Source organism: Rattus norvegicus, chromosome 3, assembly GCF_036323735.1.
Source record: "Rattus norvegicus strain BN/NHsdMcwi chromosome 3, GRCr8, whole genome shotgun sequence".
Taxonomy (NCBI): domain Eukaryota; kingdom Metazoa; phylum Chordata; class Mammalia; order Rodentia; family Muridae; genus Rattus; species Rattus norvegicus.
The window spans coordinates 81,750,805-81,766,487 of NC_086021.1; the positions used below are offsets into that span (position 1 = coordinate 81,750,805).

Genomic DNA, 15,683 nt, shown 5'->3' on the forward strand with positions numbered 1-15,683 from the left:
CGCGGACGCCCGGCAGGGACGAGACCGGCGCTGGAGCCCGCACGAAGCGGGCGCGGTGGGAGCAGAGCAGGACACCATGGAGCCCGCGGGAACGATCTGGACTGGCGGGTGTTCCGGAGCCGGGGGCGGGGAGCCCGGAGCGCCGCCCCGCCAGCGCGCCCCGCCCGTGGGAGAGGAGGGGCTGCGGCGCGGAGGACCACTGGAGGCGCCGCGCGGCCGCCGCTGTCCGCGCTGGAGACCACAGCACCGCACAGGCAGCGCCTGTCCTCCGCGCCTCCGGAGCCTCCTCCAGCCTGCGCGCCGGGCGGATCGCACGGGCCATCTCCCACGGCGACCTACGGCTCGCCCTGCAGGTAAGTGTCTCTCGGCCGCGGGGTGGATACCCGGTGCTTGCTGCGCGGCCCGGGGGCATTGTGCGCGTCCAGAGGGCCGAGGACCCTGGCGATACGCTGGTGGGCAGCCGCAGCCCCAGGCCCCCAAGGCATCGCCGTCTCCGGAGGCTCCTCGGCTGGGTAGCGCGGAAGCGAGGGTGGACGAATCGGTCCCCAATGTGGTCAGAGTGGGAGGGGGTACCGGTGTCACGGTCCCCGCTCACCGCCCGCCCGCCCTTCCCGTGGCTGCCGGGGAATCCGGCTTCCTGATACACGCATTACTCTCTGCCCTCCTTCTCCGCCCCCCGCGGCAGTTCTTCATCCCCGTTGCCCTCACCCCCGGGCCGGCTGGCTGGGAATGGAAGTCGGGGCCGGGAGGACTGATGTAATTGTCGGCGGAGAACCGAACCGGTGCGGGTGAAAGCGCCCGCGCCTGCGAGAGCTGACGCCTACGCTGCACCTTTCAGGGAATCCGGGAGCCGCGGGCAGTGGCCGGGCAAGTTGTGCATCGGATTTGGTTGTGCGCGTGCACTGCGGACTGTCCTCGCGAGCACTCCTGGCTAACCCCGGCTGGTGTCCCTGCAGCCCTCCCTGCAGCCTGCGTCCACGCTCGCTGCCTGAGCTACCTTCTCTGGTTCAGACCGGGACAGGGTTTGCATTGCAGTCAGGACGTGCTTCCCCTGCGTCGAGCTTGGAGCTGCCCGCAGATCGAGTCGACGGGGACGCTGGGGGAGGAGGGATGGGAAACCTGGGGAGGAAGCTGCGGAGAACTAATGGCACCCGCAGATTTCTAAAAGCCTCTACCGTATGTAGACGCACCGTAAAGCACATCTTAAGCTGCTTTTAAAAGTTATGACCAGATACTGATTCTGTGATCTACCTGAAAGGTTGGTGAAACTAGAGACCTAAAGCTGGGAAAAGCATTACATAATGGACATGAAGACAGAAACTAAACGGAACCCCGGGTTGCCAAATTGTTTCTCGCTTCTGGACAGAAAGTCCTATAAGGCTTTTTAAAAATAAGAATTTCCATTTTGGAATCACTGGGCAAGATTTAATAAATCATATATTATATTCAATTGCAATTTCTCCTAACAATAATATTTTGAACATGTTTCTTAAATTAAAAAATACATATTAATCGATAGTTATGTCACAGACGTAAAGAAATGTGTATTTCAAAGGAAAATTAAATTTCCCATCTTAAAACTATTACACTTTACTTTCCTCTTTTTAAGTTTTTGCATACGTTTCTATATATTCCCTCTCCACCCCCACCCCCTTGGCTTTTGGAAGCATTTCTACAGTTTTGAGTACTGTGAGTTCATGATGTTGATATTCCTATCTAGTGCTTGGTACAGCATTGCAGGTACAAAGACTCATAATAAATGAATCAGAAGACCTAGCAGTAACTCTGGGAGCGAGCAGGTTCCCAAGGTCGAAGGGAAGATGCTGTGTAACTCGGCTATAATCACCTACAGAAAATGTGCATGCCTCATTGGGTTACAAGGAGGGCCCTGATTGGTGGAATATTACAACTGTTATTGGCTTCCTCATTTAATATATTTTACCCAAAATACTTTTTAGGCTAACAGGGTATTTTGAAATTAAAAACCTTTGTTCTTACCATCCTTAAAACCTCTTGGTTTTGTCCAAAATTTTCAGTTATGTCAATGACAGTGATATATTCAGTGGATGCATTCTTTGGGAGAGACTTCTGTTTCAAATTGTGGTGATTTATCAGATGTCTCTTGGTTTTAGTATGTTGTAGTTCTGTTTGACAGAACTGTAGTTCTGATTTCAGAGAATCATGTAATAGAAGTTGTCGTTTCTCTCCTTTGATTTGACCTCAAGTGAATTTCACTCATACTTAAGTTAACATTGCTTCAGTAAGAAACGCAGTCTGTCCAAGATTAATTTTTTTGTGTGTGTGTGAGAGGTCTGTAGTGGTACTATAAATGGATTATGTAAATTATAAGTAAACAAAAACTTTATGTGATCACTCATGAAGTTAAGAAGACTAAGAAGGTTTCATTTTTTTTAAAGATTCATTTATTTTATGTATATGAGTACACTGTAGCTCTCTTCAGACACACTAGAAGAGAGCATTGGATCCCATTACAGATGGTTGAGAACCACCATGTGGTTGCTGGGAATTGAACTCAGGACTTCTGGAAGAGCAGTCGTTGCTCTTAACCACTGAGCCATCTCTCCAGCCCGAAGGTTTCATTTTTATTACAATACTTGGCTAACTAGCCGTGTGTGATCATTCAGTTGGTAATAACTCATTAAGTCCCTACTTCATTGAAGACATTAGTCTAGGTTCTGTGGGAGATGTTTCAGCCCTCATCCGCTTTAAGAAAGACAAGTTACAAGTTGTTGAGAGAAGAAAAATTTGCTTTTGTTTACTGTCAAAGTTAAGTCATATTTAGACTTTAAAAATCTTGGAGTAAAAAGTTTATCATTATCCCTTTGTTTCTGTTTTTTTTTTTTAACTCCCTTACTCAACACTGTATCGTTGCCATGTTGTATGTAGCAGTAGCTAATTGACTTCCATGGCTGTACAATACTCCATCTCTGTCCTAAAACAGTGTTTCTCTGTTCTCCAGCTAGTGGCCACTTCCTTTTGCACTGGAAAAAAATTATTGCACTATGTTTCCTTAGGTACAGGTGTAAACATTTCTCCAGAGCAGATACCAAGGGATAGAATTGCTGGGCTGAAGAGTTCTGTGAGTGTTTGAATTACTAAAGATTGCCACATTCTATTCCAAGATACTTACTTACTCAGGGAAGCCAAGGAAACCAGCTAACACAGATAAGCAAGTAAACTTTTTTTTTAACATACATGTTCTAAAATACACTTGGGATGGGGCCAGCGAGGTGGCTCAGCAGGTAAAGGCCAGTTGCAAACCCGATGACCTGAATTTGATCCCTAGAATCCATATGGTGGTAGGAAAGAACTGGCTCCCACAGGGTGTCTATTGACCTCTCTACTCAAGCTGTGGCACGTATGTCCCCAAATAAATGTTTAAAAAACGTGCAGTTGTTGTTTAGGGGGATCAGGGAGATGACCACAGGTGGCTAAAAGTTCCACACAGTGATCTTACTTAGGACTGGGCGGTCAGTTCATAGATAATCGTTATATTATTAAGAAGAAAACCAGTGCATCTTGCAATGAACCAGTGATGGTATTTTAAAATTCTCAGGAAAAAGAAAACAAGGTCATTGGAGCTGTCACACAACAACAAGCTTCTGTGGCACCAGACCCAGAAGGTGTCATTTGAAGGACAAGAAGCTGCCCTTGTGTATAAGCATGAACTGCCAAGTGTTGGTGAAGAATGTTGGCAGGAAGGATGAGCAGGAAGTGGTCACACTGAGAGGAGGAGGGCTACTTGGAACTAAGGAAATGTATGACCATGGAGGAGGCAGACATTGGCAATTTTCCAACAGATAAATTGCTCCAGATGTCCAGGGGATGATGGGTAGAAAGAAGGTAGGAAGAGGGATTCAAGGCAGGAACCCTGGTTATCCGAGAGTTCTCAAGTTTGGAGAAGATGAGAAAGAGTTAATTTTTTTTGGTCCCCCCCCCCCCCCCCCCCCGGAGCTGGGGACCGAACCCAGGGCCTTGCGCTTCCTAGGTAAGCGCTCTACCACTGAGCTAAATCCCCAGCCCCGAGAAAGAGTTAATTTTAAATCACCGAGAAGATAATCTAGAGCTTGTGATGTGATCCTAGGTAAGGAAGAGAGGAAAGAGTCAGAGATGTTTGACCATGGGAGCTAGAGAAGCTCCAGTGGATTCAGATGTTAATTAATGAGTTGGTTCCTGTCAACTTCTGTTTGAACACAGAGGCTTTGGAGCCTCAGGAGTGGTGAGGTTCCTGCACTGAAGGAACCCTCTAATGTACCTGAGTGGGTGCAGGAAAGTCATTGAACGTGTAGAACAGAAGACTCATTTGTATTGTCCATCTACGGATATAACATAAACAAATATCTTAATAGGATACTGTGGTGTGTCGGCGTGGAAGGTGTCATTGATCTACAGAGTTGAGGGAATCCTGGGGTTACAGGAGAAGGGTTCGATAGGAAGGACAAACCTCACATTCATGGTTTGCAACGTGAGGGTGGGGGACTTCCGATTCTAAGTCACTGCATACCCGGAGTGAAGATGCTAATAGCCACTTTCCAAGGACACAGATAATGTATTAGGCCTGACCTTTAGACTGGCTCTCCTAATGTCCCTGATTGAAAGTTGTCAAGCATACACACATGCAGTCACATTGTCTCGTTATACCTCCTTGATAAATGTAAGCCCTCTAAAGCTCTGTCATAAGAGAGTTTCTGCGCTCCCCTTTGGAGACAAGGGTGCCAGCTTTTTATTTATTCCCTTGCTCTATTTCTGTTTTGACAGATTCTCCCTATGTAGTTCAGGTTGGCCTTGAACTAATTATGTGGCCCAAGCTGACCTCAGACTCAAGATCCTCTGCTTCCGCTGCATGAAGATTGGGGTTACAGCCATTCCTTGCTTGGGTTTTTATTTATAAGGAATGAGATAGATTGTCATTTTTGGCTGCGTATCGGTATGACAAGCACTGTGAATGAAAAACAACTTACAGGAGGAAAAGGATTTATTTGGGTTCCACTTCCAAGTCACCCTGTCCATCATAGAGGAAAGTCAGACCAGGAACTCGGGCAGGAGCCTGAAGCAGAGAACATGGAGAAGTCCTGCATGCTGGCTCACTTACAAGGCTCTGCCTAGCTCGCTTTCTTATACAGCCTAGACCATCTGTCTGTGGATGGTGCTGCCTGCAGTGGGCTAGCTCCTCTTATATCCATTAATAATCAAGACACTTTCCTACAGTCTGATCTAGGTAGTTCCTCAGATGAGGCTTATACAAATTGACAGTTAAAGCTAACTAGGACACACACCTTTTGATGTTTTGTTTTGTCTTTTTTTTTGTCTTTCTAATATGTGAAGAAAATATTCAGGCAGCAGAAATGGTCACACTTTTGTTGATGCTCGAATGACTCATGCTAAGTTGGCTCGTAGATTTTTCAAGCCAGAAGGGATTAAACATTGTCTGTACTGGGGCTGGGTGGATAGAGTTCTTGCCTGTCATGCTTAGGCATGAGTTTGTCTTTAGTGGTGCAGGAAAGACAAAACCACACCGAAAGAAAAACGCAATAGAAAAACCCATACTATCGGTGCCTCGTATTTTCCAAGTTAAGGAAAGGAGGCCCCACACTTAACCCCAAGGGCCCTGCAGATAACGCTGAGCTTTGACAAGTAACTGAATTCTGATAGTGAGGACAGGAAGTAAAGCCTACCCTAATTAAGGGTAGATGAATGAGAAAGTGAGCTGGGACTGAGATTTTAATCTCTTCTTGTGACATACATCCATGCATTTACATATTTCCCCCTTGCCTTTTCTCTTGTCTGACTAGAAAATGAAAATGTGTGTATGTAGTTTTTAGTGTTTGTTCTTTTTAAGGATTTATTTTATTCTATGTGTATGAGTACCTGCATGCATGTATGTGCGCCACAGAAAAATGCATGGGATTCCCTGAAGCTGGAGATATGGATGGTCGTCCTGTGAACGTTGAGAACTGAGCCAGGGTCCTCTGCAAGAGCAGCAGGTGTGCTTAACTACTGAGCCGCCTCTCCAGCTCTGAGAGTTTGCTTTTTGGCCAACTATAGCACCGTAGTTTGTTCAGTAGTGGGAAGGCAAAGGGGAAAGTTAAGTCCTCCTGAACTGGCTACTCTTTCATTTCCTTGACAGCCAGCCTGCTTATGTTAACAAAGTCAGCGGCACTTTGGCCAGGAATAGGACCTTGACATGTCGGTTTTGCCTTACCTCTTATAGAGACACCCCTTCAAACCTGTAAAGGCAGAAGGAAAAGTAACACCCATTTATTTTTAGAATCTTTTTTTTCAGAAGTCAAACTAAAAATAAACTTGGCCTCAATTTTCAGCTGTAGGTGCTACCTCACATGCCCTAAACTAGAGCTAAGTTTTATTTACTTATTTATATTGTAGCGTTGGGGATAGAACCTGGGATCTTTGGGATCTAGGTGAGTGGTCCACCACTGAGCTACATCCTCATCTCGTTGTTGTAAATCAGTATCACACGGAATAAATACACTAGATACCTAAGTAACTAAAGGAACATTAAAGTAAATATATTTTGTCATGTGTTATTTCTGGAGACAAAGTTGAAAGTCTGGATTTATTTTAAATTATTTCATATTTTTGCTTTCTGTTTATCTATAGCAGCTAGACAAGCTTTTGCATATTCTCACTCCATCAGGCAGAGCATCTGAACAGTGTTTATTGTATAATTTCCCAGGAATAGAAAGAGTGGCGCAGTTTGAATGGCACGTGGATTGTGAAAAGACATTAATATATTCTTTTTGATCCCAGTAAGTTTCAAATTGAGGCAAGAGCTACACGAGAGAGAGAGAGAGAGAGAGAGAGAGAGAGAGAGAGAGAGAGGAGAGAGAGGAGAGAGAGAGAGAAAGAGAGAGAGAGAGAGAGGAGAGAGAGAGAGAGAGAGGAGAGAGAGATCTGCAATGTAGGGCTCATGTAAAAAAAAAGCCGCCTAGAAACACAGGGGAGGAGGACAGAGTTGACCCCAACAGAAGCAGATGGTGAAGTAAAGGCTCAGCAGAAGGGACGGAGGAGACCGTGACCTCACCTGTCTTTCACCAACAGAGGAAATCAAAACACGGACCCCAGAAGCTATGAAGAGCAGGTATTTTGAAAACCACTTGACTCTCCATTAAAATAAAGTCTTTAAATATCCTGGAAACCATAAAAGCAATAAAATGTAAACAAAAACAAAAGAGCTCTAGCCCCATGTGATGAAAGATCACACATGTAACGGACAGAAGATAAAATTTATTGTTAGAGACTGTTCACAGCATTCTTAATGTCCAAATTGCTCCTATGTATCAAGAAGAGAAAAACGACTGATAACCCAGTAGAAAAGGGTAAAGGAAATAAACAAACCATTCATTTCACAGAAAGTTAATTAGAAGTGGCACATAAATGCAAAATCATGCTTGCTTCCTGAGGAGAGAAATGCGAGCTTACAGTACTGAATTCCTTGTACTGGCAAGCATCATAACCCTTTTCATGCATTATGGTGACATGGCTTTCAGAAATCAGTGAGCGTCATGGTTTATAGTTAGGTGAACAAGATGGCAGATGTGACACCTAGGGATAGCATCATTCGGCATTAACTCCCCAAGTTAAAAATTTATTCTAGGGACCTCGAGGGGTTTCTCTATTAATATACTTTGCAGGATGAATTTGTGTAGAAATTTATTATAGTATTGATTAAGGAAGAAGCATTAAAAGTTATCCTGAACTGACTAAATAATTTGGATGCAGAAACAAAATCAGATTGCTATCGAAAGTGCAAGACTACCCAGAACACTGTTGGCACTCGAAGACCTCTAGGCTGGAAGAACAGATCAGGGCACAGGTTAGAAAATGACCGTTCATGTTAAATATTAGAAAATGACTCTTCTTGTCAAGTATGAACTCGAGCGCACTTTCGCTTGTAACCGTAAATGCTGTTCCATAAAACAAAACAAAACAAAAAAACAAAAACAAAAACAAAAACAAAAACAAAAAACCCCCAAAATACCTCAAAACGACAATTGCCTCTTGGAAAGAAAAGTATGGGGTCCGGATGGATATGGAGAGACACTTGTTTTCTTGCGGTGCCCTATTCTTTCTTTTAGATTGTTAAGTGCAAGAATTCATTGTCTATTCAATTAAAAAGTCTCCTGGGGATCTTTCACACTGATCAGTTTTGTTGAGTTTTGTCAGCAGTGGAACTTCTTGTAACGTTGGGGTTATCACATCGGGGGTGGGGTGGGGGCGGGGTGGGGTCAGTCTCTTGCTGGAAGCACATGCTTATTTCCACAAACAGTCACTGATACTAACAACCTGGCAGGTTAGAGGTCCATGCAGAAGGACACGGGGAGCCTTTGTCCTTTGGAACGTATTAACACATCTTGGTTTTCTATAGTTCCCCTGCTTCCGTCATTGCTCTCCCAGCTAGCTGTTCTCACGGGTGAGACTCACAGAACACGGAGTAGGACCCAGGTGGATGGGAATGAGGAAAAATGTGGAAGGCAGTAATGGTAGAAGCCTGGGACTGGGAGGGCGCAGAGACTGACAGCAGTTGCTCTGCCTGATTGTGTGCAGCCATAGTAGAACTGAGGAGACCATGATGCTGTAGGTCACCGTCTTTATCACCTGTAACCCCTCCCCCCAGGGGGGTGAGTTATCTCTGGTCCAGGAATCTGTAGTGTTTAATTGTCTTTGGTTCTGGGATTCATTTCTGGCCATCACTGGTCCTCTCTTAGCTCTCTTCATTCCTGTAAACATTCCCTGGAATTTGTTTTTATTACTTGCTAAGTCTTTGCTGGGTTCTACTCTCTTAAGAGCGATTGCATCATCATGCCCTTGTCCTCACACCTCTGAAGAATGCCAGCTATGTACAGCCCAGCATAGTGAGACGCAGGAGAGGTAATGCAAGGACAGTCGGTAGATCGTTCAACTTAGAAGAATAGCCATGTGCTGGCAGGACTCTCATTGGCAATAACACAAATAGTTATGAGCTGGCTGCCATGCTGAAAAGTAAGTTTTCCAAAGAGAAATAAAATACACTAGTCATGAATTAACCATGCATCCAAATCTATTGAGTAAAATAATATGACCATTTCTGCTCCAAGGACGGTCTCTGTGTGTATGTGTCTTTCTGTTCCTTTCATACAGGTTTATTTAGAAGTGGATGGTGAGAGGCAGGGGATCCAGCAGGCTTGGTACAGCATGTTGGGTGGTGGGGAGTCTTTGGTGTTGAAGCTGGGAAACTTGAAGAACAAAAGCAGATAGAAGTGAGTGGGAAAGGTTGGAGAAGTGCCTGTCACAGAAGAGAGGGCATTGTAGTGACCTCAGAAGGCTGATTTTTTTTTTTGAAAGACACATGAAAGAAGCTGAAGGACTTCTGTTTACCTTCCCAGCCTGGAGAGATTTCAGGATGTACGTGATCTTTAGCTACTGTATCTGGAATTTCTATTTCCTAGTGGAATTTTGAGAGCAGGTTTCATGTAACTACATTTTGTTAGGAGATTCTCTAGTGTGTTGGATCCAGGTGAGCGTGGTGTCATGCTAAACTGCATTCTCTTTGCTATTCCATCGGTTTCTTTCAGGGTATTCCTCTGTGGAAATAGGCTGTCTCCTAGGAAGTTTTGTCAGTGTAGACCCTTTTCAGCAAAGTGGTTCATATTTGACAGGAAGGGCCCTGGAATGAGCATCGTGGATACCCAGGTTCTATTCCCGTCTTACATTTGCAAAGCAACCGAGCCTGGGTCAGCGATCTCTCAGATCCCGTTTCCTTGTATTAGGAATGATCAGACAGTAGAGTGCCTCTGTAGACGGGAAGTCGAAATGTTAAGCACCACGTAAGGCTCATGTTTACATTAGGTGAACTAACTTGTGTTATTGATATTTTATGCTTACGTAGTCTAGGCTGGCCTCCAGTTCACTCTGTAGCCAAAGATGGCCTTAAACTTCCAACCCTCCTGCCTCTGCCTCCTGAGGATTACAGAGGTGGGCCACCATGCTGGGATCCTACATTCTCCTCCCCTATGGTTGTTCATTGATTGCAGATATGAGGTTTAACCTTCTTTTACTAGTACTGTAGACCTTAGAAGAGACGTGGAAGTCAAGTATAAATTAAAATTTCATTATATTCAGTGATCTTTCTTAAATTTTTTCTGTCTTAGGATTCTTTGCAAGTTAGTTTGTCATAAGAGAAAGATCGAAGCTGGAAATCCTGGTGTGTTTGGGCTCACTTGTTGAACCTCTGAGGGGGTGACAAGCCCACTCCAGGCTGCTTCTGGGAATGATGGCTAAGGCTGTCTGTTTTTGTCTTCTCAGCCATAGGTCATTGCCCATTCCATACCCGACCTGCCTTAGCCTCTGTCTACCTCTAAGGACACCTCCCCCATCCTTCACAAGTCCCCAGGGTGTCACTGTTGTCCCCCATACCTTCTTGCCTCCTGTGCTCTGTGTTCCTCTGGCCCAAAATTTGTTTTGAAAATTGGATACTGTTTTGGAAGTCCAGAAGCTTCTCTTGGCTTTATTTGTGTTGCTATTTTAATTGCTGGCATGCTAGGGGTTGAACATGGGGCCGTGAATGCTCTAGGCAGCTACTGGACTACTGAGCTATGTCTCTCAGCCTCGTGGGCTTGGTATATTTGTTTGTTTTCGGAGACAGAGTCCTGCTCTGTAGCTCAGGCTGGCTTTAGACTGTACATTCTCTGGCCTCAGGTCCTATCCTAAGGCTGAAATTATAGGGTTTGTCACTAACTCCTGCTTGGAACTGCTCTATTTGCTTTTAAATACTTTTTCCCCATGTAATTAATTAATTAATTAGCATTGGTGATTGAACCAGGGCATCAGGTATGTTAAGCACACGGTCTACCAGCAAGTTATAACCTAAGCCTCTTTTGAACTTCAGAGTGATATAAGACCATACATAGAACAAAAATATAAAAACACGGAAAAGTATATTTTCAAATCTCTTGTATTGCTTGTATGCTAAAAGCGTAGTTAAAAATTGAGTCTAATCTGCAGACTTTTTCCAAATTGTATTTGTTACTCAGTAGTGTTTTTAATTTTTTGTTTTGTCCCTGTTTGTTTGTTTGAGACAGGGTTTCCTTGTGTAGCCCTGGCTGTTCTGAATGCACTCTGTAGACCAGGCTGGCCTCTAACTCAGAGATCAACCTGCTTCTGCCTCTCGAGCACTGGGATTAAAGACATGCATCACCCACTGTCCTGCCAGAGTTTTTAATTTTAAGAGCTTAAAAACATCATAGACTCTTTTCTCTGGAGCAGTGTTAACTTCACAGCAAAGTCAAGTAGAGAGTGCAGAGTTGAAACACACACACACATGCTCATACACTCATGCACATGCACGCACACGCACACGCACATAGATACACACTCTCACAGCTACCATCAGCACCTGTTCCACTGCTGGGTGTTGGTTCCAGTCGGTGGACTCTATATGGACACGTCATTATCCAAAGTCCACAGTTGGCATTCGGGGTCAGTCTTCCTAGCACCAGTTGTCCTGTGCAGCTCTGCAGTGACAGGAGCTTACCACTGTGGGAGGGGACAGGATGGTTGTGTTACCCTAAAGAACTGTGCTGTCCCTCCCTGTCCCCAGGTCAACCTGCACCAACTCCTTTTCCTCCTACTGTCTCTGTAACCAAACATTATTGTTTTTGGAATTTCTTCCTTGCTGTTTTATTTACTTAAACTTTTATTAGTGTGCATTGATTGCACACAGCGATAGGCCTAATAGAGACTTTTTTGTTCATGCACATCATGTACTTTGACCATATTCACTCTCTTGCGTTCACTTCCCCCCTTCCCTTATAAACACCACTCCCTCCTTTCCCCCAAACACTTCCACACTTCCTTTTCTAACTCTCTCTCTCTCTCTCGTACCCACGCATGCACTCATGCACGCACGGGTGCAGACGTGTATATGAACACACACATACATACAATGATTTATATACAGAGTTAGGATTTGCGCGTGAGAGAACGCATTCAACATTTGTGTATTTCTGTTTCTAGGTCTAGCTTACCTTGCTTACTATTATGATCTCCAGGAGCATCTGTCTTTTTGCAGGTGAGGTTGTTTCCGTCTCCTTTAGGCTGGGTAGACTTCCATTGTGTATGCGCATTTCCCAATCCATGCATCTGGCAGCGATCACCTAGGCTGATTTCAGAGTTGTTGGAGTTGCTGCATAAAACGTGGACGTGCGGGTGTCTCTGTGCCATGCTCCCTTAGTTCCATAAGCGTGTTAGCCAGGAGTGACGTCATATGGTAGTTCTATGTTTGGTTGTTTTGAAGAACCATATGCTAACCATAATATATTTTTAAAAATTGTCTATGTAGTATATAGGTGTGTACAGTTGTGTGTTGTGGGATGGTGTGTGTGTGTATGTGTGTGTGTGTGCGCGTGCGCACACGCGTGCATGTGCGTGCGTATGCACGCATACATGTGGAGGTCAGTGGACGCCAAGGGCTTTCCCTGATGCCATCTTATTTATTGGTTTTGAAACAGGGTGTCTCACTGAACCTGAAACTCACACACTGACCCACTGAACTCTAGGTGTTTGCCTCTTTCAAACTTCCCACATTGCTGGGGTAACAGACCAGCATCACTTCTCCCAGCTTTTATGAGTGTGCCGGGATTTGAACTCAGATTCTTGGGCTTGCATGACAGACATGTTACAGACAACTCTATCTCCTCAGTTCTGCTATTCACAGGTTTTTTTTTTTTTTTCTTCTTGAGACAGGTTGTCATTATATATCCTTGACTGGCCTGGAAATCACCATAGACGGGGTTAGCCTTGAACTCATAGAAATCTGGCTGTCTCTGCTTCCCTCGGTGCTGGAAGTAAAGGCCACCATTTCCAGCTTACTCATGGTTTTTAAAAGATACAGAACATGTTCTTTTGGGCACATCATGTTTAACTGACTTTCAGCTGAACACATAGGCTTCTTCTTTCTCGGTATTATGGCTACTTGAAGACTGGCCTTGTTATGTAGATGTTTGTATAGAACTCTGCTATTCCCTAGACTTGCTAGGTTAAGGGGTATCAATGTGTTAAGATCTTTGTTACGTATCCACTAACAGTGTGACCCATCAGATGATTCTAAAATATTTTTCTAGCCTCTCTAATAGTGTTCATGATTTCCTGATATAAAGAACTGTCATGCGAACTGTCAGAACACAGGCATCATGGGCTTACACACACCTTGTGTGCTAGACATTGCTTCCTGTGCTCGGTGGGAAGTCAGTAATTGGTCAGGGGTTTTTAGCCCCATTGTAAGGATAAGAACACTGAGGGAGGGGCAAAGAGGTTAAAGAAGTTGGCCAAAGTGTCTGTACAGACCTGTCTATGATATGGGTACACTACCAGGCTTCTCTCTGGAGTTGGGATAAGAGTTCTAGGCTCCTCTGCCTCCCTGGAAGCCTCAGCAGTGTTACCAGCAGTGTTGCCATTGCTGTAAAAATGGCATTCCAAAGTTGTAACAAGTAACATGACCAAAGATAATTTAATTCAGTCTTCTTTTTAAAGGGTAAATGTTCAAGGAACAGATTTTCTTCAAGGTAAACTAAGCCTAAGTCAGTTCCCATTTAGGTCATTGTTGGTATTTATTGACAATCACATGGTGACAGTTTTATGGTCCTTTTTATAGTGAAAGGAAAGTGGGGACAGCATGTATCCATCATATGCCCTAAGTGCTGAGCTTGGGCCTTGCTGTGCTCCGTTTACAGACACTCTCTGGTCAACAGTGAAATGTGAACCAAATTAGTAATCCCTGTGATGAGTAAACTGAAGAGCATAAGACTCCGTTTCCTTAACCCACACCGGCGCTTCCGCATGTCATATCTAGAAGCATTTATTGTTTTATCTCACCATTAAAATTCTATTTTAAGCAAGTAAAAGTTCCCTTTCTTTTTTCCTCCTGTCTTCTGTCTTCCTCCCACGTTCCGGCCATTACATTTCCAGGCATTTGATATTTCTTTTTAAAAATTTAATCGTTTGTTATTTAGTGTGTGTGTGTGTGTGTGTGTGTGTGTGTGTGTGTGTGCGCGTGCGCGCGCGCGCGCATGCATGCACTCGAACCACAGTGTGTGTGGTGCATAGTTCAGGGGTCAACTTGTGAGGGGGTGCAAATGCCATTGCTCCATTAATATTTCTTTTGAAGTCATTTTGCTATTTACTACTAAATGTTTTCTGAGTCTTTCCCCTCCCCCTGAAGAAAGCAGACTTTTTTTTTTTTTTTTTGTATAGGTTTGGGCCATACCCTGCAGTTCTGAGGTTTTCAAAAATACTGAGGCTTCATCTTTGAGCTCCGTGCGAATAACTGCTCAGAAGATGTGGAGCACCTCAAAGGCGGTGGGGGACTCATAAAAGTAAAGAGTGTATTTGGATTCCCCAATTTAAAAAACCCTCAAACTGGTGCTATTTAAAGGCTTTTCCTAGAACTAGAAACTCTGTTCGTATTCTTCTCTCCCACGTTCAAGTCGCCTTTCACATGCTGGGCATTCAGTAAGCGTTGCTCACTATATAATTATTGTTAATTGGATACGTTACTCTGTGCATTGTCTGCTGTTAGAAATGCTAATTATTGCTTTGTTTTATTTGTGTTTACACTCTAGTGTTTGGAAACACTGAATTAAACCAAAAATCTCCGAGGCTTTTCCCTTAAACTTTAATAAGAACACATAGTTCAGTGAAGCAGCATCGTGTGTCTAGCCTCAAAATTTCCATCCCTGGACAATGATTTCTGCTTCTTCCTGTGAGAAATGTCTCTTACAGGGTTGAGAAAAAGTTCTTGGAGGAAAATGTCTAATTATTCTTTGTGAGCTGGCCAGTCGGTGGGAAATGACAAAGTTTAGAAACTCCACTTTTCAAGACAGCAGAGTGGCTGACAAAGGTTAAATACATTTCTTGAATCCGCGGGTACTAAAACTATAACAGCTTCTTCTTGGTCAAAAATAGGCTATTTGATGCCTCTCTGCAAATCAAAGGCTTCAGTTAAATTCAAGTAGAAATCTTTTCCCTCAGGCACATATAATTTTTAAAAGTTATTTTATGTGTTTGCGTGCCTGAGTGTGTGAGCATTGCAGGCATACAGAGGTCACAGGAGGCGCCAGATCCCCTAGAGCTGAAGTTACAAATGGATGTGAACAGTGTGGTTGCAGGGAACTGAACCCAGGTCCTCTGTAAGAGCAGTGAATGCTCTTAACCGCTGAGCCTTCTCCTCAGTCCCCTTAGATGATTTTAAAAGCTGCCCGGAAGTCATTTTATAACCTTTTCTCATCTCTCGTTTGCTGGCATTGATATGGTCACCATCTTACCAACAGGAAGTTATCAATCTCATTTTGAGGGAGCTGGTGGAGTGCTGCCTAGGGGGTGTTCTTTGAAAATTGTTTACTGGTTTAAGTTCTGTGAACTTTCCGTAATAACTGGGTTTATTCAGGATTCTAGTGAAGTGCAGCTAAAATGTCTAATCTTACAAATGTCACTGAACAGTCTTTTGAGAAGTATAGCTTAACTCGCTTTTCCAACTTAAAGATAGTTTAGAATCCTGGTTAGTATCCTAAAGAAAATATTGGAGAACAGTGTTGGGAATTGCTAGACAGCTGATTCTCACAAAATGAGCTCTGAATGACAACTTAAAAGGAAATGAAGAGCCAGCCTTC

The 15,683-nt window shown here is 44.1% G+C and overlaps 1 protein-coding gene across 18 annotated transcripts in view; it reads left to right on the forward strand.

Moving 5' to 3' along the window:
- The first annotated feature begins 215 nt into the window (after window positions 1-215).
- The window catches only part of Osbpl6 (oxysterol binding protein-like 6), a 197,167-nt gene continuing 181,699 nt past the window's right edge, over window positions 216-15,683 (forward strand). For 17 of the 18 annotated variants that reach the window (XM_017591693.3, XM_017591695.3, XM_039104857.2 and 14 more), the window contains exon 1: window positions 216-353. The gene's annotated coding sequence lies outside the window, so the exon portion shown is untranslated. The remainder of the gene's footprint in view (window positions 354-15,683) is intronic. The other variant, XM_017591694.3, reaches the window with a different exon arrangement.